At 39.7% G+C, this 26,094-nt stretch overlaps 2 long non-coding RNA genes across 2 annotated transcripts; both read left to right on the top strand.

The window, feature by feature from the left end:
* Window positions 1–705: 705 nt before the first annotated feature.
* Window positions 706–13,665, top strand: LOC102495056 (uncharacterized). Its single transcript, XR_337516.2, has 4 exons — window positions 706–842; window positions 1,040–1,358; window positions 8,301–8,492; window positions 13,630–13,665. It is a non-coding gene; the product is annotated as an uncharacterized LOC102495056 (long non-coding RNA).
* Window positions 13,666–13,680: 15 nt separating this feature from the next.
* LOC102494794 (uncharacterized) lies at window positions 13,681–20,024 on the top strand. Its single transcript, XR_337515.1, has 4 exons — window positions 13,681–13,992; window positions 14,215–14,370; window positions 17,777–17,948; window positions 19,678–20,024. It is a non-coding gene; the product is annotated as an uncharacterized LOC102494794 (long non-coding RNA).
* Window positions 20,025–26,094: the final 6,070 nt, after the last annotated feature.

Here is a 26,094-nt window from a genome sequence, read left to right as displayed (position 1 = left end):
TAGGTTGCTGATGGATCACTGTCTGGTTTCACTTTAAGTCTTGGTGGAAATTTTTCACCAAAATTTAAACAGAATTTCAAGCAGAGGACACAAAAAGAAAATCAATCAGACACCTGTTTGACTTGTTATTAATTAAGGTTGAAAGAAGAGTGTGAGACTATGGACCAAAACGCATAGGAGATGTCCATCAGCCAGGTCACTCCAGGCTTCTGCTGCTGTGGAAAATTAGGATTTGTTCGTGTGTCCATTGTTGGATATATGGCCAGACAATGGTATAGTGAAGAAAAATGCATGGGTGGTATAGCCAGCTCTATGCTCTGACCAAGCTCCTGTCAGCCTATTTCCCTCATCTGTAAGATGGCAATAATACCCATCTCGTTGTGACTATTAAATGAAATGATGTATATAAGATGCCCGACACACAGAAAGCACTCGATGAAGGCTAACTCAGTCCTCCTGATCCTTCCTAGTTAGTCCGTGAAGACAAGGTCGTGAGTCAACTGGTGAAAAATGAGAGTAGAAGTTGGCAGCCTGGTGCCAGTTAGCCAAGTAAATTATTCACTGATGATATTATCACTATCTTACCTGTGTTCCAAAATTGCTAAGAGACAGCTTAAGTGTTACAGAATAATCACAGATTCTAAATGGAAAGAAATGGGGCACTTGCTACAGAGGCATTTACTCCACTTCCCTGTACTAGCTTAAGTCAACGTCTCCTAAGATGCTGGTAGCTGTCATTGGGCTGTTTTCCAATCGTGTGTGTGGAACCATTGTCTCACCTCATTCTCAGCCATCGCACCCCAGTGGGATGATGGATTACATGTTGTTATCTCCACTCTCTGGTGAGGAAATTGAAACTCAATGAAGTCAAACAACTAGCCCAAAGTGACTAATCAGGGAATGCAAAAAGAGCTGGACACATCTCATGACTCTAGAGTCAGAGTTTTTCCTTACTGCCTGTTGCCAGGCATAAAATGGTCTTATATCTAAATATTTGATTTATACTTAATTGTGTTCTTATCTTTTTATTGTCTTACAGAAATCTGCTTTTAAGAAGTAAAAAAAAAATTGTATGCAAATGTTTGTAGGAATTTTATTAATAATCTGCAAAAATGGGACAACCCAAATGACCTTCGAATGATAAGTGGATAAACAAATCATGGTAAATCCATAGGGTGGAATACTATTTAGCAATAAAAAGGAAAAAAAATAACTGATGCATGCAACAGTGTGTATTCATCTCAAGTGCGTTATGCTAAAGAAAAATGGTCAGCCACAAAACTTCCATAAATTCAGAAGATACTCAGGAAAAGGCAAAACTATATGGACAGAAAACAAATTAATGCCATTCACAGAAGGTATGTGCGGAAGTTGGTTTTAAAGGGGGAAGGGGGAAAATCAGTCAGAAAGTATTTTAAACCTCGACCCTGTCATATTCATTTATTACAGAGCAAATACTGTGGTAACAAATAAGATTACTAGAAATCTGTATGTGTGGATATACATTTTATATTTGGATATACATTTTTCATGAAGTTTTTGAAGACCCTATATCAAAACATGGTCTTGGACTTTTTCATTTATTGCCTTCAATTTCTTCTACATCATTGTCTCTGGACCATGTGAACATGTCCCTAAGCTGAAAGCCTAGACCCTCCTTGCCTTAATTCTGGAGAAGTTATCATCCACCCTCTCCTCCAAATACCTTTGACTTTCCCAAGATAGTCTGATTGTTTCTAAAACATCCTACCCTCATCTTGAGTTTTCTCTAACCAATGACTCTAACCTTTCTCATCTACCGTCTTCCTTTTAGTCTCTATCTTGATTCGTAAGTAGAAGGACTATTTTCTCTACCTTGGGGGAAAATATTAATCACTCTTCTAGGCTTTAACCTGATATGTACTAAGAGTTAAGGAATTCAGAATAGCTTTCCAGATTATGGTCCTGATCATGGCATTTCCTCTGAATGTCAAAAGCTACATGTTCTTCTTTTTAAATTTACACTGCAATACTCTTAAACCCTTTTGAGATAAATGGGTGTCTATAACAGAACTTTGAAAGAGATCAGTACATTAATGAATTTTTTTTTAAATCACAAAAGGATTGTACTAAATAAGAAGTGTGAGAATAATTCTCATAGTTGTTCAATGTATGCTGCTCCCCAGTTTGTCAATTCACCTCTGAGGTTACCTCATTCCCTCCCCTCTGTTTCCATTGTTTCTATCAGCAAAGTCAGATTCTCTGTCTCTCACCTAAACCACTCTACTTGGTCATTGGATAGATAGTCTCTTTTAATCATATGCTCATCACTGGTCCAAGCAGCTATGGCCAGGGAAACAAAACCACATGTTATAAGGTTTGGAGCTTAATAAATGTCAAAGGTGAGGCTATGATGGACATCCAGAGACGTCTTGGAAGCACACAGAATACCTGGTAGGTGCTTCACCTGCAAGTCCAGTGAATCTGGAAACTTTTAACATCCTGCTAAAAAGTTTTGTTAGGAAACTTCTAGTCAGTATTTGCAGCCTTCAGGAGCAACAAAGAGAGCCACTTAGATATCATCTAATTATAATGTGGTTCTCAGAGAAATAAATAGCCTAAACTGAAGCACACTTCTGGTTGTCAATTTTTTACAAACACCCTGGAACTCAATGACAGTTCTCGAGGATCAATATGTGGTCCGGTGACAGTGAATTGATTGTTCCAGCAGAGATCTTTAATGAGACTGTTCACACTATTCAGGAACTGCCATCTCCAGCAGATTACAATGACAATGGCAGGACCTTGTGAATACAGAAAGCAAAGCAACCTTCCTGCTCATTTCTTTTTGAAAGTACCAACCTCTAGCAGCAAGGCCTTCTTGTTAATTAGTTGTTAATTATTGGGACAACTCGTGAAATGCTTATTAAAGAGCTGGCCCAGTGGCAAAGAAAAGAACCCAAAGCAAGAGACTGAATTGAAGTGTAATAAAAGAAGCGAATAGGCTTTTACACAGTTGAGTGACACCAAGGAAATTCTAGCAACTTACCCTTCTGGTCCAAGATAAGAGAGACTGCAGAAATGCACGGCAAACAGATTGGGTTAGATGAAAATATACCAGACACACAAAGCTAGAGGAAATCTCAGTAATCATCTTCCCTTGTTTTACAGATAGAGAAACACATGTTCCGAAGCAGAGATGAACTGCCTAAAGTCACATTTCTGTTTGTCCCAAGAATCAGCTCAGTCCAGAGACCTTATTACTATCAGGTGCTATTAAAGGTGACTCTTGGGATATTTGGCTTGGACCTCCCATTCACAAAAGGCATCTATCCTAGGTTTTTTTTTTCTTTTTCTCCTATGCCCAGGTATATATGACAGAGAGAGAGAGAGAGAACCCCAACAGGGTTAGACTATACTGTAATCCCTCCACCCCCAGTTCTTCATCTCATCAGAATCAACATGTACACACAACTGCATGTTTTTCAAGCTGATGGGGCTGGGACTTGAACCCTGGCCAGTCATGTGAGTTCCAGCTTCCTCTGCACAGCTCCCAACTGCTGCACAACAGGGCCAGTCCTATTCTAATATTTTTATCCTTTGTCCTCTATTGAGATTATAAGCATACAGAGTCAAAGCAACACACTGACAGACTTAGAAGTATCTTTCATATCATTTTTGATTTATGTTCCATTACTGAATAACCAAAGCACGCCACATTTGATGCATTATAAACGAATACTTTCAAAATAAATTCTATTATTATGTAAACAATTATATTGCATCATTTGCTTATTTTGGGCCATGAAAAGTTAATTCATTACATGTAACAAAATATAGATACACACAAACCATGGTGCCAGAGATAGAAGGAACAACAGGAAACTAAAAGCTTCCTGGCCTTAGCTCATTAGCAGAGACTTCTGCCTAACCTGCAGTGGGAAAAGAAAGGCTGCTCTGCCCCTCACCCATCTAGAAACAACAGGGAAACAAAGGCCACCTGGTCTTAGCTCATCAGCAGGGACCCCCTACCTAACCTGCAGTGGAGGAGGAGGGGCTGGCTGCTCTGGCCTGAATTCCATGGCATGAAGATTGGACTAACACCTTAAAACCTATCTGTCCAGCTCAACCGCCAACCACATTGTGTGCAGAGAGGTTTGAATACACAGTAACCAAACACCTTAAGACAGTAAAATTTTGGAGGAATTTTTCTTTCAAAACCCCCACCCATCAGAAAAATGAAAGAATTCCCCTCTAAAAGCCTACACCCCAAATTCCCACTTTGGATTCCTTATTTCTACTTTAGTAGAGATAACAAAGCTAACTCACACCATAGAGAAGTTCATGAGAACACAACTACAGAAACATACTCCAAAGAAGTAGGAAAAAGTGAGTATATCACCAATGACCAAAACAAGTCCAAAGAAATAGGAGAAAACCAGAAAAATCTCTCCTCTTAAAGGAACATAATAACTCCTCACCAACACTGGATAAAACACAAGAGATCACAGCAATGTCAGAAAAAGAATTCAGAATATTCATTGTAACTGAACATAGTGAGTTGCAAGAGTAAACAACTGGTCCCAGATGTGAAAATCCTTCTATGACCTGAAGGAGGAGTCCATAAAGAGATACCCTAAAAAAGAGACAGAACTTGGGGAGATAAAGAATATGGTGCAGGAAATCAAAACCTCCCTCAAAAGTATCAAGAGCAGATTAGACCACACAGAAGAAAGAATTGCTGACCTTGAAGACAAAACCTTCGATTTAGTACAAGCAACCAAATAGAATAGAAGAATAACTATTAAAAATCAGAACAATACGGGAACTCCTAGACAGCATTATACAGACAAGCGTCCACATTATAGGTATTCCAAAAGGCAAAGAGATAGGTAAAGGCATTATAAAAAATCTCTTTCATGATATATTAGCTGAAACTTTCCAAATTTAGAGAGGCATATGGACGTCCAAATCCAGGAGATAAGAAGGACACCAGAATAAACTTAAGGAGATCCTCTCCAAGGCATATCATAGCCAAATTGGTAAAAATCAAGGACAAAGACAATATTTGGAAGATGGCAAGAGAAAACTGTCATGTTACATACAAAGGTTATTGTGTTAGACTAACATCAGACTTCTCAACTGAAATAATGGCGGCAAGGAAAAAATGGGAATACATACTCAAAACTCTGAAAGAAAAGCAATTTCAACCAAGAGTACTAAACCCAGAAAAATTATCCTTTAAATGACAAGGAGAAATAAAATTATTTCCAGTAAACAAACGTTTAAGGAATTCACCAAAACTAAACCAGCTCTTCAGGAAATACTTCAGGGAATACCACACCAGGAAAATTAAAGGGAAATAAATAGAAGTAAGAAGAAAAAAAAATTAAAAAGAATAAGAGTCATGAAAGGATGGGGATAAGTCCACACATATTGATAACATGGAATATCAGCATTAAATTCCCCAACTAAAAGACATAAAGTTCAGTTTCAACTGTTTTACGTAAATCAGGTTTAAGTACAAATTTACCAATTATTTGATAGATAGTTGTCTCCACATGTTTCATATTGCATTTATGTATTTATTATTATAATCATAATTTATTGTATAAAATTAGATAACGGAGAAAAAATCCAAAATGTTACAAGTATCTGAGTCTTTCTTTGGAATGAATTGAAAGAAGGCTAAAGTCAGGAACTCCGTAAAGTCTATAAATCACCAAATCATTGACTATACCATTTCTTCTCTTTCTGATTTTGTTTTGCTTTTGCCTTTTTGAAGATTTATTTCTTTATGCATAATACAGAAAGAGGTTTTTGCCTTACGGTGTATGTACTTGCCAGAGAGAGAGAAACAGAGACAGAGACAGTGAGAAGGAAAGTGAGAAATCACCCCCCAGGGGGGATGGCCATGCTGGAATCCCTTTCTCCTCCATTCTCCTCCTAGGAGCTTGGGCATACACGCACGTTCACACACACTTCTGACATGATTTTCAAGCTAATGGATTCAGGACTCAAACCACCGTCAGCCATGTGAGAGTTTAGCAACGAAACTGCTACACCATCTCCTGGCCCCCAGTACTATGGTCGTGCAAGAACTCACAGTGAGTCAGAGTTTTCTTTTTCTAACTCTTCCTAATGAGCTATTGTTATGTACACTTTTACCTATTTCTAACTGGACCATTAACTGGTATCATAGATCCTTCCAGTCTTCTTCATGGAAATTAAATTGTTCTTTCATTGTCTATGTTAAGATTATCTTTGTTTTCAACAATTCATCCTCATTAATTTATGAGACGTTTTGTTTTCTGATTTTTAATCACTTTGTTTTTCTTAAGAACTACATTTCACAGTAAAGAACAGCATTGACAATTATATATATATGTGTGTGTGTGTGTGTGTGTATACTTCCAAAATAATCACTAGAGTAAATTTCACATATTCACAACATAATGTAATGTTAAATGCTGATAGTGATAAATATGTTTATATCCTTGAGCTGTTTATTTTTTATTTTTATTTTTTTGAGAGGTTTTCGCTATAGGGCACGTGTGCTCGCCAGACAGACTGAGAGAGACAGAGAGACAGAAAGCGAGAAATTACGCCCCAGGGAGGATGGCCACACCACAATCCCTGCTCCTCCATTCTCCTCTTGGGATCTTGGGCACACACACACACATGCGCCCGGCGTGAGCTTTAAGTCACTGGGTCTGGGATTCGAACTGTGGTCAACTATGTGGGAGTTCAACGACATAGCCATTACGCTAACTGCAGGTCCCCCTTGAGCTGTTTATTACACACCATACATACTTGAAAAAAACACACTGTACCCTATTAAGAAGTGTAATAATTATACATAAATTATAAATTACAATAAATTGTTAAAAAATAATTATTTCACTTAACTTTATTTATTTATTTATTGAAAGAGGGAAAGCAAGGAGCAAGTTGCCAGGTCTGAGACTTGAACTACAGTCGGCCATGTGGGAATCCGGCACCCTTAACCACCACACCACTGGCCATCCTCAGAATAAACATTTTTAAAACATATTAAAAAATACCATGGCTTCAGTAATCTTGTTTTAACACTAAAAGCTTTTTAAAATTGCTTTTCATTTTTAAAAAATCCTAAAATATACAGAAATGGAAGTGGCTTAGTCCCCCTGAAATCTTTTAGAGGTCTCCTTCACTACACTGCACTGTCTTGTACAATATTACTTTCATAAGCCATTTATATTTACACAGTCAAGTTATAATTTTCTTAAAAGAGTGGTATTCTGTGTTGTTGTACATCTTTAGGTTTATTGTAGGGACCTAGAAATTTGCTAGCTATCTCCTGGCAGATATAGACTATCTGGACAATGCTCTTGATAAATTCTTAGAAAAGCACAGCTAATATTTCATTCTCTGTATTAGTCATACTGATCTATTGGGGCAGCTCTGTAATATAACTCTTAGCCTATTCCTATTAACAACCATTATCTAATTGTATTGTAGGTTTAAGAAAATTATAGTACAAGTAATATAAGAATGTTATTAAATGCATATCCTTCTTTGAAAAATTGCTGTAAAATCCTGTCTTTTCATTCCTATCTTCTGCTTCCATATACTGTTTGGAAAGGATTACTAGATTATGTCCTTTGTAGGTTTTCTGCAGCATGTGATCATTGAAAGGAAAGAGGTACCCTGTTTGTTTTGTTTTGTTTTTGAACAGTATCTCTCCATATTGTGATCCTCCTGCCTCAGCTCCTTGGTTGGGACTATAGGCATACAACTCCATGCCTGGCTCTAGCAGAGTCTTGCTGTTTCCCAGGCCAGCTTTGAGCTTGTGGTTTTCCTGCCTTAGCCTGCCCAAGCACTAGAATAACAGAGGACACCATTGTGCCCAATCTTTAGGTTAGACCAAGAATTGAACCAAAGCCTCTCCTGTACTCCCAGAATATGAAGTATAGCGTTTTGCAATGTGTGCCACTGTGGCTATATTTATTCTTTAAAAACCCCTAAATTCCCTAAATTGAATCTTATGTGATGCCCAGTTCACCTGAATCAGCCAGTACTTCTTTTCATGTCTCATTCCTCTTTCAAGTCTTATAATCATAATCTAGACTCATTGGTTCTCTTACTTTAGCTTGCATAAGGATCAGTTGGTGAACTGGTGTGAAATGCAGAACCCAGACTCACTCCCAGAGATTCTGATTCATTAGATGTGCAGTGGGGGCCTAGAATCTTTAATTTTAAGAAAAATGTCAAGAGTTTCTGTTGTAAGCATTCTAGAACCACCCTTGAAAAACTCTGATTTGCCTGTACTTTCTTACTAGGTCCCTTGGATGGCCACGTGCCTTTGTCTTTTTGAATTATGGACTTAATCTCTCCATTTGGCGAATTCATTCATGGGATACCTTGGTAGAGACCTCCTTTTTCTCCAGTCAGGACCTTCCTTCCTCATCTTGTCTGGCAGAGCATGGAAAAATCCTGGGGAAGAGCAGACCACCCATCGAACCTGCCCACTGGTGAGCTCTTTCTTCTAAGCTCACTTGCCTTGCTGTGAACATTTTTTGGAATGGATTTGGAAAAAGATCAGACCATTTGGGGGAATACACCCTGTTGTGGTGAATTGGGTTTTTGATTAAGTGGAAGATTTGCTGGTCAGAATCAAAAGCTATGCATAACTCTAAAGCTGAGCATGATTGGCATTTTAGCTTGGGTCATAAAGCATCTATGACAACAGACGTACAGTCTCAAAGACATTTCTCTATGATAATGGTGAATATCGCAGCCGGATTGCTCCCAAAGGGACATACAAGCTATTTGCAACCTGCTACAGTTATAATTGGTTGAGCACCATTTTTTATTAGTTGAGTGTCTTATTTAATAGGTTGGGACCTCTGTTATGCCAGTTGTTAAATATTTGCACTACTGGAATAAATAAATAATTTTGCTCCTGGAAGACCAACCCCTGTTAATGTCAATTTAGAGTGCTTTTTAAAAAAATCCACATCTTGTAAACTAATAGTCACATATAGTGGCTTAAGTCTTAGAGCTCACATTCTAAGTAAAAACCGTCATTCTAAGGAAAGACTATCAAGCCAGATTAATAGTTGTTCTACAATATTTTTCCAAGTACTAGTTGATGATAGACATGAAATCTCCAAGCTATTGCATCTACTGTTACAGACATTACCTCCCAAAATTATAAGCTAGGTAACAGATAAGATTGGCAGTTTAATACCCCAAACACTCCAGCAAAAAGATGCCTTTAATTGCCATTAGCTTGGTTTCTTACAGATGGTATTCTGCTGATTTATTTCCTGATGGTGCATTCGAATTGATTTATTCTTTTGAAGAATGTTGTAAATTGCAGTTTGCTCAGAATTGAGCGATGATGGAGTGGCTTGGGGTTTACAGTTAAGAACACATTTATTTATAATAAGAAGCATATGATTTAGGTTCACTGAATAGGCTGAGGAAGTATTTATTCTCACATTACCTGAGTCACCACTCCCACAAGTCCATACAGCACAATGCAAAAAGCGATTCCCTCCACATGAAGAGGGAGAGTAAAATGAACACCTACCTTACCCACCAACTCCAACATCAGGCCTTCCCCAGCGGTCTCTGGCACCAAATAAACTCCTATAGAGCCACAAACCAGGCCTAACTCTGCAGAGCTAGCCTCAACACTAGGATGCAAGGGTACAAGCCCTCTTCAGAAAACTCAGGATCCAGGCCTGCCCCAGGAGACTCTGTAATCAGACTAACTCCCACAGACTCAGGGTCAGGCCTGTCCACGAGGACTCAGGCACTTGGGTCACCCCAGCACCAAGCCAGCCTCCACAGACCCAGCTCCAGGTCCCACACCCTGGGCCCAATCTCCAATCCCACTCTAGTAGAAACTGGTGACAGGTCAGCCCTTGTGGACCCAGATATCAGGAAAGTCCACTGCAGACTTCGGCAGCAAGTTTTCCTGCAGGCCTTACTAGTCGGCCTCCCCAGAATCTCTGGACAGGCTGACTTATGAAGAGTGTTTCCTGCCAAAGTCTGTCTGTGAAAATCAGAATACACTCCTATCTTTTCAAATAAATAGACACCAACTCAGGCCACAAAGATCACGGATAGTCAGGGAGATGTGACATCATCAAAGAAAGAAAATAAAACACCCATAACTAACCCCAAAAGAAGGAAGATCTACAAACTGCCTGATATAGGAAATAAAATAATTATCTTTAAAAAGCTCGGTGAGCTGTAAAAGAAAGCAAATAGACAATTAAACAAAATGAGGAAGGCAATACAGGAACAAAACATGAAGTTCAGCAAAGAGACATCATGAAAAAGTACCAAACAGAAATTCTGGGGTTCAAGAGCTAAATTATTGACATGAAAAATGCTATGGACACCTTCAACAATGGACTTAATTAAGGAGAAGAAAGAATGAGCAAGCCAGAGAACAAGTCACTGAAATTATGGAAAGAAACTAGAAGAAAAGGAATGAAAAAGAGTGAAGAAAGTCTATGGGACTAATGGGACTCCAATCAAGCAAATAAGTATGTACATTATAGTAATTACAAAAAAAAGGAAAGAGAAGGGGCAGAAAACTTTAAAAATTTTTTGAAGTCTTCAAAAAAATTCATTGAAAATACATATTATGAACAACTGTATGAAGAGTCTGATTTTTTTCTTTTTGCACCAAAATAAACTCATACTTTAATTCCATTTTCCATTAACTTTTTTTTTTTTTGAGAGGGTTTGCTATAGGGTGCAAGGGCTCCCCAGAGAGACAGAGAGACAGAAAGCGAGAAATCACCCCCCGGGGCAATGGCCATGCTGCAATCCCTTCTCCTCCATTCTCTTCTCAGGATCTTGGGTATGCACACACATGTGCCCAGCGACATAGCCATTACGCCAACTGCTAGTCCCATCTATGAACTTTTTTAAGCTCCTTCAAAATGCAGGAAATTAAAAAAAAATTTTTTTTGCCATAGGGCACATGAGCTCACCAGAGAGAGAAAGAAAGACTCAGTGAGCAGGAAAGTAAGAAATCACCACATGGAGAATGGCCATGAAGTGAGCAGGAAAGTAAGAAATCACCACATGGGGAATGGCCATGCCACGGTCCCTTTTCCTCCATTCTCCTCCTAGGATTTTGGGCATGCATGCACACATGCCCAATATGATTTTCAAGCTGCCAGGTCTGGGACTCAAACTGTGGTTGGCCATGTGGGAGTCCAGAGCCTTAACCACTATGCCTCCTGGTGGCCCCAGAAAACTTTCTAACTCTGGATATATAGACCCATGAAGCCCAAAGAACTCTAAAAGGAATAGGTATAGAGATTCTATTGAGGTACTTTATTTATTTGTTTATTTTAAAAAGATTTTTTCTGTAGGGCCTGTGCACTTGCTGAAGAGATAAGACAAAACGTGAGGAATCACCCCTAGATGGGATGGCCACATCACAATCCCTTCTCTTCCATTCTCCTCTTGGGATTTTGGGCATGCATGCATACCCACCAATCATGAGTTTTAAGCTGCCGGATTCAGAACTCAAACTGTGGTTGACTATGTGGGAGCCTAGCAACGTAACCATTACACTATCTGCTGATCCTGGCCATGTGTTTTGAATCTGGGACCTGGCAGTTGGAAAAACATACCAGCTATGTGTGATGCAGGGCCAAAAATCGTAATAGGATGGAAAAGTGGAGAAGAAAGGATTGTAGTATGACTATGCCCCATGGGGAGTGTTTTCTCCCGCTCCTACTTTTCTCTGTCTCTTTGAAAAACACATGTGCCCTCTGCCAAGACTTTTTTTTTAAAAGAAACATGCTTGTAGTAGGTATGCAGAATATAGAGGAAGAGGAATAAAAAATTATACCACTATAAAATGATCATCTCACAAAGACAGCAAGAGAAAGAAAGGAGCAAAGAAACTACCAAATGGTCAAAAAAATTTTAATAAAGTGGCAATAGTAAGCACTGCTGGTAAAAAAAAAATGATTTTAGAGATAACTGGGTTAATTTTTCCAGTCAAAAAAGTATAGAGTGTCTGAATGGATTAAAATAATAAAATTAAATAATTTGCTGCCTACATGACACTTGCATTAAGGAAACATGCAAAAAATAAAGGAATTTAAAAATGTATCCCATGCAAATGGTAACTGACAGAGAGTGAATATGGCTATACTTACATCAAATAAGATATCCTTTTTTTTTTTTCCCCATGGATTTTGCTATAGGGTGTGTGCACTCACCAGAGAGAGACAGAGAGAGAAGGAAAGCAAGAAATCATTCCAGATCTCATGACTGCATCACAATCCCTTTTCCTCCATTCTCCTAGGGGGATTCTGGGCACACATGCACATACGTCCAGCATGATTTTCAAGCCACCAGGTCTGGGACTAAAACCACACATTTGGCCATGTGGGATCCAACCACCTAAACCTCCTTGCTGCTGGCTGGCCCCAAATAAAATAGCCTTTAAGAAAAACAGGAAAGTAGGAAAGTTATAAGAAACAAAGAAGGTCATTATATAATGATAAAGAGGTCAATTCATCAAGAAGATATAACAACTGAAAAAGTATATGCACTCAGCATTGGAGAATCTAAATATATAAAGCAAATGTTAACAGAGCTGAAGGGAAAAATGAACAGAAATACAATAGAACATATCAATTTCACTTTCAACAATAAATAAATCTCCTAGACAGAAGATCAATAAGAAAACAGTGGATTTGAAGGTTATAGACTAAAGGGACCTAACGGATACATTCATACCTAATGGATAGAAGACATTTCATCCAATGTCAGCAGAATACAATCCAGGATTATATATTAGCTCACAAAACAAGTCTTAACAAATTGAAAAAATTGTATCAGGGTCAGTCCTGTAGTGTAGTAGCACTGGGAGCCAGATCCCACCTGGCTGACTATGGTTTGAGTCCCTGCCTGGCAGTTTGAAAAACATGCTGGGTGCATGAACAAGCATTCAAAATCCTGATGGGATAGGGAATAGAGGAAAAGGGATTATAGGATGGCCATGCCCCAGTGTGTGTGTGAGGTGCCATCACTCTGTGTGTGTGCACATACCCTCAGACAATTAAAAGCACTGTATCTTTTTCAACCACAACAGTATTTCAAAAATGAATAATTGCAAAAAAGAAAAATAAAGGAAATTTCACAAATGCAAAAATTAAACACCACACTCCTAAATAACCAGTGGGTTAAAGAAGAAACCAAAAGGAAAAGACTAACAAAAATGTAAACAGAACAGGTCAAAACTTCCAGAATGCAGCAAAAGAAGTTGTTAGAGGGAACTTAATGGGTGACTGGGAGGGGCTGAGGGAGCAAATACTTGACAGACATGAGAATGTAAAGTTCTCCAGTGGAAAAGATATATATGGTAATATCCTTGATTTGAGGGTAATATAATCCATATTTTTGAAAAATTATTAATATATTATATACTATGGAGATGGATAACAATTAAATTTCTGAAAAGCTAAAAGAAGGAAAAAGAAAGTTAAAAAACACCCAATTTCATTTCAAGGAATTTAGAAAAGAATAAATTAATCCCAAAAGTTAGCAGAAGAAATGAAGTAATAAAAATTAGAGGAGAAATAAATGAGCTAGAGATTGACGTTCTTTTTTTTTTTTTAGAGAAAAGAGCTAGAAGTTAGAAGAATAAAAAAAGATCAATGAAACTAAGAGTTCATTTTCTTGAAAAGACAAATAAAATCGACAAATCTTTAGCTAGATGAAGAAAATTCATAAAGAAAATTACAAATGAAAGAGAAGACATTACAACCGATACCATAGAAATCCAAAGGATCATGAGATGCTATGAACAATGACATGCTGACAATTTGTATAACCTCAAGGAAAGTCCTAGAAACATACAACTTACTAAGATCAAATCATGAAGACATAGAAAATCTGAACAGATTAATAATGAGGATGAAGATTGTATCAGTAATCAAAAACCTCCCAACAAAGGATATCTAGGGCCTGATGACTTCACAGGTAAGTTATACCAAATATTTAAAGAATTAATGCCAACCCTTCTCAAACTATTCTAAAAAAATGGAATAGGAGGGGACATCTCCAAGCCCATTTTATTGCATTGTTGGAAAATTCATGACATATTTTTCTATGTTTTTCAAAAGTTATTTATTTATATGAAGAACAAAGATCAATCAATGATATATTGCCTATTTTGTTTGATAACATTTTGCAATCTTTCAGTGAGCTTCATAATTCCTCATTTATAGAAGGACTTGTTTTTATTGGCAAAAAACAGAACGCAGTGCTGATTTACAGCTTCAACTGAATTGAACGTTATGGCATGCAAGGAGTTTTTAAAAGAGTGAAACAAGTGGAAGTCTGATGGCACAAGATCAGGTGAGTATAGTGGGTGTGGCAACACAACCCACCCAAGCTCCAGGAATTTTGACGGGTGGTCAGACTTGTGTGTGGTCTTGTGTTGTTGTGATGGAACACAACTTCTTTATGGTTAATGAGCTCTGACATTTCTGGATGATTGATTTGTTCAAACTGTCCAATTGCTGACAGTATATATTTGAATTGATTGTTTGGTTCCTTGGCAGGAGCTCGAAAAACATGACACCTTTGAATCCCATCATGTTGAGAGCATGACTTTCCTCTGATGAATGTCTGCTTTTGATGTCATTTGAGGAGAATCATCACATTGAGACCAAGACCATTTGCACACCACATTGTTGTAAACAATCCACTTCTCATCACCAGTTATCAGTTACTTCAAAAAAAGGATTGTTTTCCTCATGTTTAATGAGCATATTGGAGATGTTTATACACACTGTCAAATGAACGTCTTTGAGTTCATGAGGAACCCAAATGTTGACCTTGCTTATTTATCCCAGCTTCTCCAGGTGGTCATGAATGCTTGAATGACAGATGTTCAATGTTTCTACAATATCTCATGTTGTGTAATGTGGGTTTGACTCGATCAATGCCTTTATTTTGTTGTCATCAACCTTGGTGGGACTCCCTGACCAAGGAGTATTGTTGAGATCAAAATCACCAGCATGAAATTTCATGAACCATGACTGGCACTGATGTTCCTGTAGAGCACTGTCACCATAAACTGTACACAACTTTTCACAAGCTCGACGTACGTTCTACTCTTTATGGAAGTAAAACAGTAAAATATGGTAAAAATGCACAGTTTGGTCTTCCATCTTCAACTTGTAAAATCTCCAAAACTCAACAAAATAGCTAAATTTATTTTAGAATAAAGCTAGAACTGTCAGCTGTCAAATGACATAGCAATAGCATAGATATAAATGACTCTAGTACTTCCAAAAATGAACTAGTGCCATCTGTTGCAAAAATCCATCATGATTTTTCCAACAACCCAATATAAGACCCTAATTGCCTTGATATCCAACACAAAAACTATAAGAAGAGAAAATTATAGGCCAATATTCATGACGAACATAGGTTCAGAAATTCTCATCAAAATTCTAGTGATTCAAATTCAACGCCACATTAAAAGGATCACATACCATGATTACGTAGGGTTTATTCTTCTCTGTGACAGATAAATATGAGAATATTTCTTTACTCCAGATATAGGGAAGTCATCTCTCATATAAGGGACTTACTATTTGCTTCCGAAGGTTAAAAAAATCTTTTTTACATTTTATAGCCTTCTCCAGGGGAGAAGGACAGGAAGCTCAGATAGAACTTCCTAAACAACTTCCAAATGAAAAATAAAAACTTCTTGACATTAGGTAATAGTTTTTTAAGATATGACCTCAAAAGCACAGTCAACAGAGGTAAAAATAGACAAATAGAATTGCATCAAACAAAAAAATTTGCATTTGCATTGCAAAGGAAACAATCAACTGAATAAAGAGATAACCTATGGAATAGGAGAAAATATTTGCTAACCATACATCTGATAAGGGGTTAATATCCAAAATACATAAAGAACTTAACAGCTCAATAGCAGGAAAACAATAGTCTGATTTGAAAATAGGTGAAGTATCTAAACAGGCATTTCTCAAAAGAAAACATAAAAATGGTCAACAAAAATTTGAAAAAAGTGCTAAACTCACTAATCATCAGTGAAATGCAAATCAAAACTACAATGACATATCACTTCTCACTTGTTGGAATAGCTTTCATCAAAAGACAAAAGATTGCAAGTGTTGGTGAGGACAAACAGAAAAGGGAACACTTGGTGGGAAAGTAAATTGGTACAGCCATTATGAAAAACAGCATGGATACTACTCAAAAACTTAAAATCACATCTACCATGTGATCCAACAATTTCACATCTATGGATATATTCCAAAGAGATAAAATCAATATCTCAAAAGGGTATCTGTACTCTCATGTTTATCTTGATTATGCATAGCAGCCATGATATGGAATCAATTTAAGTGCCCATCAAGAGGTGAATGGATGAGAACCAGCAGGTGGCATAGTAGTTAAAGTGCTGGATTCCCATGTGGCTGACTGTGGTTTGAGTCCCAGACCTGGTCGCTTGAAACTCATGCCAAGAGCTTGTGCATGCATGCCCAAAATTCCAAGAGAATGGAGGAGCAGGGATTGCAGTGTGTCCAGTCCCTTGGGAGGTGATTTCTCACCTTCTGTCTCTCTGGGGAGCACATATACATACAGCAAAAATTTCTCTCTCAAAAAAAAGAGGTGAATGGATGAAGAAATATATATATAATAAATTAATATTCAGCCTTAAAAAATACAAATGCTTCATTTGTGACAACATGGGTTAAACTGGAGGACATTATACTAAATGAATTGAGCCAGGCCCAGAAAGACAAATTCTTTTTTTTTTTTAAATAATCATTTTATTTCATTATTTATTTATTTATTTATTTATTTATTTTATTTTGACCAGGGAGAGACAGAGTGAGCGAGAGAGAGTAAGAAAGCAAGCTGCCAGGTCTGGGACTCGAACCACGGTCAGCCATGTGGGAGTCCAGCATCCCCAATCACCATGCCACCTGCCGGCCCCAGAAAGACAAATTCTTCATGATCATAATTATATGTGGAATCTAAGAAAGTAAAAGCCATAGAAGCAGAGAGATAGAATAGTGGTTTCCAGGGGCATGGTAGGTGGGGAGAAAATGAGAAGTTGTTAGTCCAAAGGTAAGAAGTTTCAGTTACGCACAATGAATACACTCTGGAGATTTAATGCACAGCATAAGTAACCATAGTTAATAATATTGTAGCACATATTTGAAATTTGCTAAGAGAGTAGATCTTAAACCTCTCATCAAAAAAAAAAAAGAAAGAGAAAAGTGATTGTATGAGATGTCAGATATGTTCATTAGCTTGATTTCATCATCTCATCGTGTGTGTGTGTGTGTGTGTGTGTGTGTGTGTGTGTGTGTATATATATATATATATATAGGGTTATCAGGAAAGTTATACATTTTTGCATAAGAAAAATACATCACAACTTTTCTGACATCTCATTGTATACTTAAATATATGTATATAACTTTTATTTTATTTGTCAGCTATACTTCAATAAAGTGGGAAAAAAGAGAACTCCTTTAGTTCTTTGGTTTAGTACTTTGAATAATGCCAGCAGGTTTTCATGAGAGAGTGATCTGCTGACAAAAGAATAAAAGAGAGAGGAATGCAAATTTTAGAAAAAGGTGTAGACTGAGAAAGATTCTTCAGAAGGAGCTGTTGTATATCTCATTCTGTTTTTTATTCTGTTTGATGTTGCTATCATGTGGAAATTTGACATAACTAATCACTAATCACATTGCCCTGATTAAATATGGAGATGATCGTGAATGTACGATTGGTGAGTGACATCATTGTATTTATGGAGTCTGAAGACAAGATACCTTTATTTTGGACTACACAATTTTTAAGTGATGTGACTTTTCTGGAAGAACTTCATACTGAGACTTCTAGAAGCTTGTAGTGAAGTGCTGAGGGGACAGCAACAGAAGGTAAGTCCGAGGCACAATTTTGCAGTTACACTTTTAAACTCTCCTGAAGTTGTAACTGCGATGATCTGGACTTATTTCCCAAAGTTTGTTAGAAAATACATCCTATGTGTGGTGTGCCCTACCATCAAAGCTGGGAGTCAGAGGAGACGTAGCATGCCCCCCTGTGATAAAAACAGACCTGACTTGGAACCTTGGCTTCTCCATCTGTCAAATGATGAAAATGAGTGCAGCCATAGCTGTATACCTCTGCTGGTTCCTCTCGCTTGGTCCAGGAGGACTGTGAGAATTAACAGTTGATCTGAAAGCAAAGTAGTGATGATAAGTCACAGAGGAGCCAGCTTGCAATGAGATCTGCAAAATCTGGCAAAACACAGGAAGTGCTCAATTCAGCTCGATTAGACTGACATTTAGGCAATTCATATCTTCAGAGCTCGAGGTTATCCAGAATCCTTCTTGCTGAGGAATGCCAGCTATGAGGGGGAATCCCTGCTCAACCATTTGCATATAGATTTAGAAGGAAATGCAGATTTGATCATTTGGTTTCTGTGCAATGCTGTAGTCAAAATGAAACTAGAATGTGAACATTAGCGTGTGTGAACCTTCTTAGTGCAGAGTTGGGATTACTCTGAGTGCTGCAGCACTGAGTAAATACTACCTGATTACAACAGCACTAAATGTCTCCATTGTCCTTGCAACAAGGAACAAAGACAACTGCTGATGCTTAGACCGTAGTGCTGTGCAGAACCCAGCCACTCACCGGATACAAGGGTGCACGAGTTCCCAGTATTCACTGCACGTTTGCTTTGTGTTTGCATTCTATTACTTTGTGAAGGGATTTACTAAAAAAGCACTAGCAACAAAATAAAGTGTTGATTTCCCCCCTTTGACAAACAAGTTATAATACAAGATCATTATTAAAAAAAAAATTGGAGGTGGGGGGGTCCAGCCCCATCGTGGTTAAGCACTGTGCACTGGAAGCCAGATTCCCACGTGACTGATTATGGTTTAAATCCTGGCCATAGAAGCTTAAAAAACATTTGGCACATGTATGTGCATGTCCAAAAATCCTGACAGGAAAGAGAATTGAAGGAAAAAGGATTGTGGCATGACCACGCCCCACTGGGGAATGCTTTCTCTCTTTGTCTCTCTCTCTCACACACACAAACACACCCACAAGCACATGTGCTCTCTGACCAAAGGAAAAATAGAATGGAATAGGATTAGTTCAGCGGCATGGCTATGATGCACTCCTCAAACAAGGCTGGGTCCACGTGGAAGATTGTGGGTTTGATTTCTTTTTTTCTTTTTGGAGAGATTTTTGCTATAGGGCGCGTGCGCTCGCCAGACAGACAGAGAGAGACATTAGAGACAGAAAGCAAGAAATCATCCCCCAGGGGGGATGGCCATGTCACAATCCCTTCTCCATTCTCCTCTCAGGATCTTGGGCACACACGCACACGCGCCCGGCATGAGTTTTAAGCCACCGGGTCTGGGACGTGAACTGCGGTCGACTACGTGGGAGTCCAGCGACATAACCATTACACTAACTGCTGGTTCCCGTGGGTTTAATTCCTTGGTTGACCCATATACTCTGGGCATGTGTGTGCTTGGTCCTGGGTTTATGGGAATGCTGGGGCAGGGGTGTCAGTGGTGGGCTGCAGCATAACACTCTGAGAGTTCTTGACTTTCTCCTCTCTCTTCTTTTTTCGGTCTCTCTCTCTTTTCAAAGAAGTAAACTGACCAAAAAGCTGGTATAGAAGACTATGCAACACCAACAGAATCACTGTTGACTTGTATGTAATGAGTTCGCTTAAGTGATGGCCGTTTAACGAACTCACCAGATTAACTGATACAACCTCCATTCCCTCTGTGAAGTGTTACCCTAACCGGCTTAACACACAAGTGGGCATTCTCAGAGTGCATCTTCCTCCTACTAGCCGCGTGGTCTGCTCGCCCATAGGCCGTTTGTTTGTTTCTAGACATCTTTATCAAGGTTGCAGTGGAACTTCTGTAGTTTAATTCGAAATTATGTACAGGCTGTTCTGCTAGGATGACAACCAACTCGCGGCCGATCCCTCTCCCATCTATCCTACATTTACTTCACATTTACTCTTGAAACATATTAAAGCAAATTTTAAAAATTGTATTCCCGAGCTGGCTCCAGAGTGCAGTCTTTAAATGTTGTGCATTGGAAATTAGATCACATGTATTTGACAGTAGTTCGAATCCCAGCCCTGGCTACTTGAAAAACACGCAGGGTTCATGTGCAAATGTGCTCAAAATCTAATGAGAAGGAGGAAAAAGGACTGACCTTCCCCTAAAGCAGGTGCTTTCTTCATCTCCTTCTCTTTCTCTGTTGAGCGCACGTACCCCTGGCAGTTAAAAAAAAATAGTAAAAGAAATCATATTTTCATCCATAACACTTCATAATACAACTCTAAAAGACACAATTTTTAAAAAAAATTTGCCTGACGGTGCTTGCATTTACCAGGAAGAGACAGAGAGAGAAAGAGACAGCACCCACATTCCATGGGGCATGGTCACACTGCAATCCCTTCTTCTCCATTTTTCCCTCTTTTCAGGATTTTGGGAACACAGGTATATGTACCTGGTGTGTTTTTCAAGCTGCTGAGTCCTAGACTCAACCACAAAGCCATCAGGAATCCTGCTGTCTTAACCACTAAGCAATGGGCTTGCCCAAGATAAGGGTTATTTATTTTTATTTATTTGTTTATTTATTTTGGAGAGGTTTTGCTATAGGGCGCATTCGCTCTTCAGAAAGAAAGAGAGAGACAGAAAGCGAGCAATTACCCCCCACCCCCAGGGGGGATGGCCACGCTGCAATTCCTTCTCCTCCATTCTCCTCTCGGGATCTTGGGCACGCACGCATATGTGCCCAGCATGAGTTTAAGCCACCGAGTCCGGGACTCAAACCCCAGTCAACTACATGGGAGTCCAGTGACATAGCCGTTATGCCAACTGCTGGTCCAGGCAAGGATTATTTTTTAATGGTATAACTACAGCTGTTATTGCACCTTAAAAAATGAAGAATAATTTCTTAATTAATTCAAATATCCAGGCAGTATTTCAGTTTCCTTGATTGCCTCAAAAATGTTTTAAAGGCTTTTACCCCAAAACAGAATCCAAGTAAGTTCATCGCAATTAGTCTCTTTCAATCTGTATGCCACCCCTCCCTTTCCCTTTGCAATCTATACATTGACGAAATTAAGTTGTCCACAGCCTGGATTTTGCTGATTTCATCCTCCATGGTGCCATTTAAAACATTTCCCTGCCTCCTGCATTTCTTATAAACTGGGAGTCCCATGTAAAAGTGCAACCTGATTTAGATTATTTTTCTTTTGGTATGAACACTTCATGGATGGAGGTGCGATCATTCCATCAGGAAGCACGTACCGTTTGGCTGTGTGTCTTTCTGTAACGTTAGCGTCCTTTGCCTAAGCTGTTTATCAGAGATTGAAATGGTGCTATTCTAATATCCCTGCTCCACGTATTATCTGTAATAACTCCATAAAACATTTTCCTTCATAAGCTATTTGGTTACCCTAAGCTCTACACAATAAAAGCAGGATAAATACTTAAATTTTTTCCTTCTATTTTTACTAATTAAAAAAAAAAGAATTGTTTTCTAGCTCCTCTAAGAGTAACTTGGGAAGGGTTTTTTGTTTTGTTTTTGCTTTCCTTGCATAATTAAAAACCCATTGGTTTACAAACATTGCTGTATTTCAATCCACTGCAATTCTTGATGCTTGAACTGTGTTGCCTTTAGAAGGTTAGAGTCTCTTCCATTTAGCTCTTGAGTCTTTTTTTTTAAGAGGTTTTCACTATAGGGCGCGTGTGCTCGCCAGACAGACAGAGAGAGACAGAGAGACAGAAAGCGAGAAATCACCCTCCAGAGGGGATGGTCACGCCGCAATCCCTTCTCTTCCAGTCTCCTCTCGGGATCTTGGGCACGCATGCACATGCGCCCGGCATGAGTTTTAAGCCACCGGGTCCGGGACGCGACCCGCGGTCAACTACATGGAGTCCAGCGACATAGCCATTACGCTAACTGCTGGTTCCCTCTTTTTTTTTTTTAGAGAATTTTTCTACAGAGCACATGCGATTGCCAGAAAGACAGAGACAGAGAGACAGAAAGCGAGAAATCACCCTCCAGAGGGGATGGTCACGCCGCAATCCCTTCTCTTCCAGTCTCCTCTCGGGATCTTGGGCACGCATGCACATGCGCCCGGCATGAGTTTTAAGCCACCGGGTCCGGGACGCGAACCGCGGTCAACTACATGGAGTCCAGCGACATAGCCATTACGCTAACTGCCGGTCCCATCTTTCTGGATTTTTCTAAGCATTCTTAAGTTAGCTGCGATCATTGTTTATATTTATTTGCTTCCTAATGTTTCTTCCCATCAGCGATTCATACTGGCTCACATTTATCTTGCGTGTGTAGCCTGGTTTAAACAGTGTTGCTAGAACACCAATTCATTTTCATGCTCCTTTGCAGACGTCAATGACAGAAGCGCACCCAATGGAAAAGAGATGGTGTGCTGAAGGTCATGACCTCTGCGCTGCCTGTTTATGTAATGCCAGCCTGGCCCCGTGAGTCAAACCAGTGACACTGGGGGAAATTTGGCTGCCACAAACTTGAATGTGGTAAAGGAAAAAAAGAAAGAAGAAAGAAAGAAAGAAAGAAAGAAAGAAAGAAAGAAAGAAAGAAAGAAAGAAAGAAAGAAAGAATAGAAGAAAAGAAAAGAAAGAGAAAGAAAAAGAAAACTGGCACATTGAGTAATCTAGTAATTGGGTCCCACACGCCTATGAGCTGACACGAGACCACAGTCATGTGAACCACCAGAACACGGCAATAGCTCAGCTTGGGCTTAACACGTGTGAAGAGTCCTGGTTGGGAAGTGAGATTAGCTCACCAGGGCTCCACTGTGCTCTTCCTTATAGCAGCAGGGACATGGAAGGGGCTGAGACCTGCTTCGCTGGGGCCGTGCAATGAGCCCTAGTGCAGACAGTACCTTTGCAGCATGACCCTCCCAGGGAGCACATTTCTGCAGTTCATACACCCAGACGAGGTGCTACTTTCAGATTGACGCTAAGGCATTGCATGGGCCATATATGACCCTGACAGTCCTCCCTGAGGATCCTGGACTTGAGAAAGAGCAGGATGGTGCTAAATTGGGGCTTCTCCAGAGTCAATTCCTGGTGGACTCTTCCTGTCCCAAATGCACTTAATACATTCCTTTAACATTTCCTGGGTTAAAATAGACCGGCTAGCTGGTGGCATGGCGGTTAAGGTAACTGGATCCCACATGGCTGATTATGTAGTTTTAGTCTGGAACCTGATGGTTTGAAAAACATGCACATGCATGCCCAAAATCCTGAGAGAGAATGCAGGAGAAAGGAATTTTGGCGCGGCCATCCCTTATTTTTTAGGGGGGCGGGGGAGTGTGCTTTCTCACTTTCCCTCTCTCTCTGTGGCTCTCTCTGGTGAATACACATACCCTGTAGCAAATTAGAAACAACACTTGGGACCAACAGATGGCGTAATGTCTGTGTCACTGGACTCCCATGTAGTCAACTGCGGTTCGATTCCCAAACCCGGTGCCTTAAACTCACGCTGGGCGCATGTGCGTGCGTGCCCAAGATCCCAAGAGGAGAATGGAGGAGAAGGGATTGCAGTGTGACCATCCCCCCAGGGGATGATTTCTCACTTTCTGTCTCTCTGTCTTTCTGGTGAGTGCCCACACCCTATAGCAAAAAACTCTCAAAAAACAAACAAACAAAAAGAAAAACCAAAAAGACAAAAAACAAAACAAAACAAAAAGACACTACTTTAAAATGGAAGATGACTGGTCCCTAATAACTGGGGATCCCAGGGTGCATTACCTAAACCCTACGAATTCTCCCTTCTAACTACCCCGCCCTAATAGCTCTCGCTGATTTTGTAACCTATTAATTAAGTCACAGACACGAAATGAGAAAAACCTGGACTTGCATTCTGTTGTCACTAAATCGTGTGACCGCACATTCTTCCTCATCTGCAGACTCAGGTAGCAGCAGGGCCTACCTTCCACCTTGCAGGGCTGTTGTGAGATGAAACAAAGTATTCTGTAAATGCCATCGCTCATCATTATTGCGTATTTGAGCCATGTTCACTCCTGCTCCCACTTTGGGAATGGGGTGGGTTTCTTCCTCTTGTGATAGGAATATTTCTGTTTATCTGTGTTACACAGCCTTGGTTCTGACATCCTCAAGATCAGGGTAGCAGAATTGGGTGGGGGGAGGTAGGCTTACTTGGGAAATGCATAGAGTGGTCGCCTGCTCATTGGTGTTCCCTTCCTATTCCACCAATAGGAATTCCATGCACCTCCTTAGGCATCCAGCTTTGCCAGTGAGCAAAACACATACACCTCTTTCCCACCAATGAAAACGAGCAAGTCAAAGAGATGAAATGGGCCTGTCAGCGTTCACCCAGGTGAACTGGTTTTCGATGTTGAAAAGGAGAGAGAGGCTGAGAACGATGCCCGGAGAACTGAGTTCTGGCTAAACAAAGCATTTGCAGTCCTCTGGCAAAGCAGATGCCACACAGCTCCACCCAGGCTTGGGGAGACCCCTCCCTGCCAGCACCCGCTGCAAATAAAAATATTACCATATGTCAAAGAAAGTGTGGACCTTTCCCACCACTCCTCTGCTGGCTTCTCTCATAATGGAGGTAGAAGAGTCAATGACAAACAACTGTCCTTTCATTCCAAGGAGACCATTCTAGAATCCAGTTTTGGGATGGGGTGGGATGCTAGGGGCTTGGAGACAGAAGACCGAATTCTAGCCCTGGTTCTGTTCTTCATTAGCTTCGTGAGCTTAGGCTAGAGACTTCCCCTCTGCAGGTCACTGGGTGCTGTCTGTGATGTTTTGATGTCGAACAAATGAACGTGAACCTACTCATTCAGGTGGATTTAACTACTGGTTTTCAGAAAATATAGGGAATAGAGGAAGACGTCAAGTGACACTAGGGGGGATATAATCAGCAAAATCTAGAATGTGGAGGGGAGCAGATGATCCTGTTTCTTTAACGAAATGATTGGCTGGGACAGAGGAGGCCCTATATATTAAGAAATCTACAAGACCTAGCCAGATGTGGTGTGTGGGTTGCTTTTGTTTTGGAAATGTTTTTGTTATAGGGCGTGTGCACTTGCCAGAAAGACAGAAAGAGACAGAGACAGAAAGCGAGAAATCACCCCCCAGGGGGGATGGTCACGCCGCAATCCCTTCTCCTCCATTCTCCTCTCAGGATCTTGGGCACACACACACATGCACCCAGCGTGAGTTTAAGCCCCCAGGTCCAGGACTTGAACTGTAGTCGACTACATGGGAGTCCAGAAACAAAGCCATTATGCCATCTGCTGGTCCCTGTGTGGGTTGTTTTTTTTTTATCCCCATCAAAACAAACCAACTAGAGCAATACATTTGTAGAGCCATCTGAGATATTTGAGTGGTAGTTTCGTGTTTGAAGATATTAAGAAAGTATTTATTCTTTTAAAGTTGTTTATTTATTTATTTTTCAGGAGTGAAAGAGAGACAGAGAGACAACACCCCCAGCAGGGTCTTGATGCCATGACCATCCACGGTCTCAGCCATTCCTGGATATTGGGCACACACATGGCCGACATAGTCAGGGAGGGCTCCAGACACAAACCTGGAACCCCTTCATGTGTTAACCTCACAGCCATGTTTTACCACTGTACCCCCATCCAGCCTTAGATATGAAGAAATTACTGTTGTTGTTTTGGGATGTCACACTGGTACTGTGGTTTAAAATCCTCTTTCTTGAAGATACATACTAATGTATGGGCAGGTCATGATAGGGTGTATGTATGTGTGGGAGGGGCTTCAGATAATCTAGTTGTAGAAGACTAGATAGGGAGATAGACGATGAAACAATATCAGTCTTGTGTTGATAATCATTGCAACTGGTCCGTGGATTGATGGTGCAATATATATCCTCTCTAGTTTTGTCTATGCTTAAACTATTCCATCATGAAAAACTGAAGAGTAAAAGAAAATGTGTGGGCCTTACAGTGAGAAAAACTGCCTGAATCTATTTTTTTTCATTTCTTTTTTTTTTTTTTTT

Source organism: Tupaia chinensis, unplaced genomic scaffold (genome assembly GCF_000334495.1).
Source record: "Tupaia chinensis unplaced genomic scaffold, TupChi_1.0 Scaffold146907_1, whole genome shotgun sequence".
NCBI lineage: Eukaryota > Metazoa > Chordata > Mammalia > Scandentia > Tupaiidae > Tupaia > Tupaia belangeri.
The sequence above is the reverse complement of the archived record's forward strand: the minus strand, read 5'-3'. Positions and strand labels throughout refer to the sequence as shown.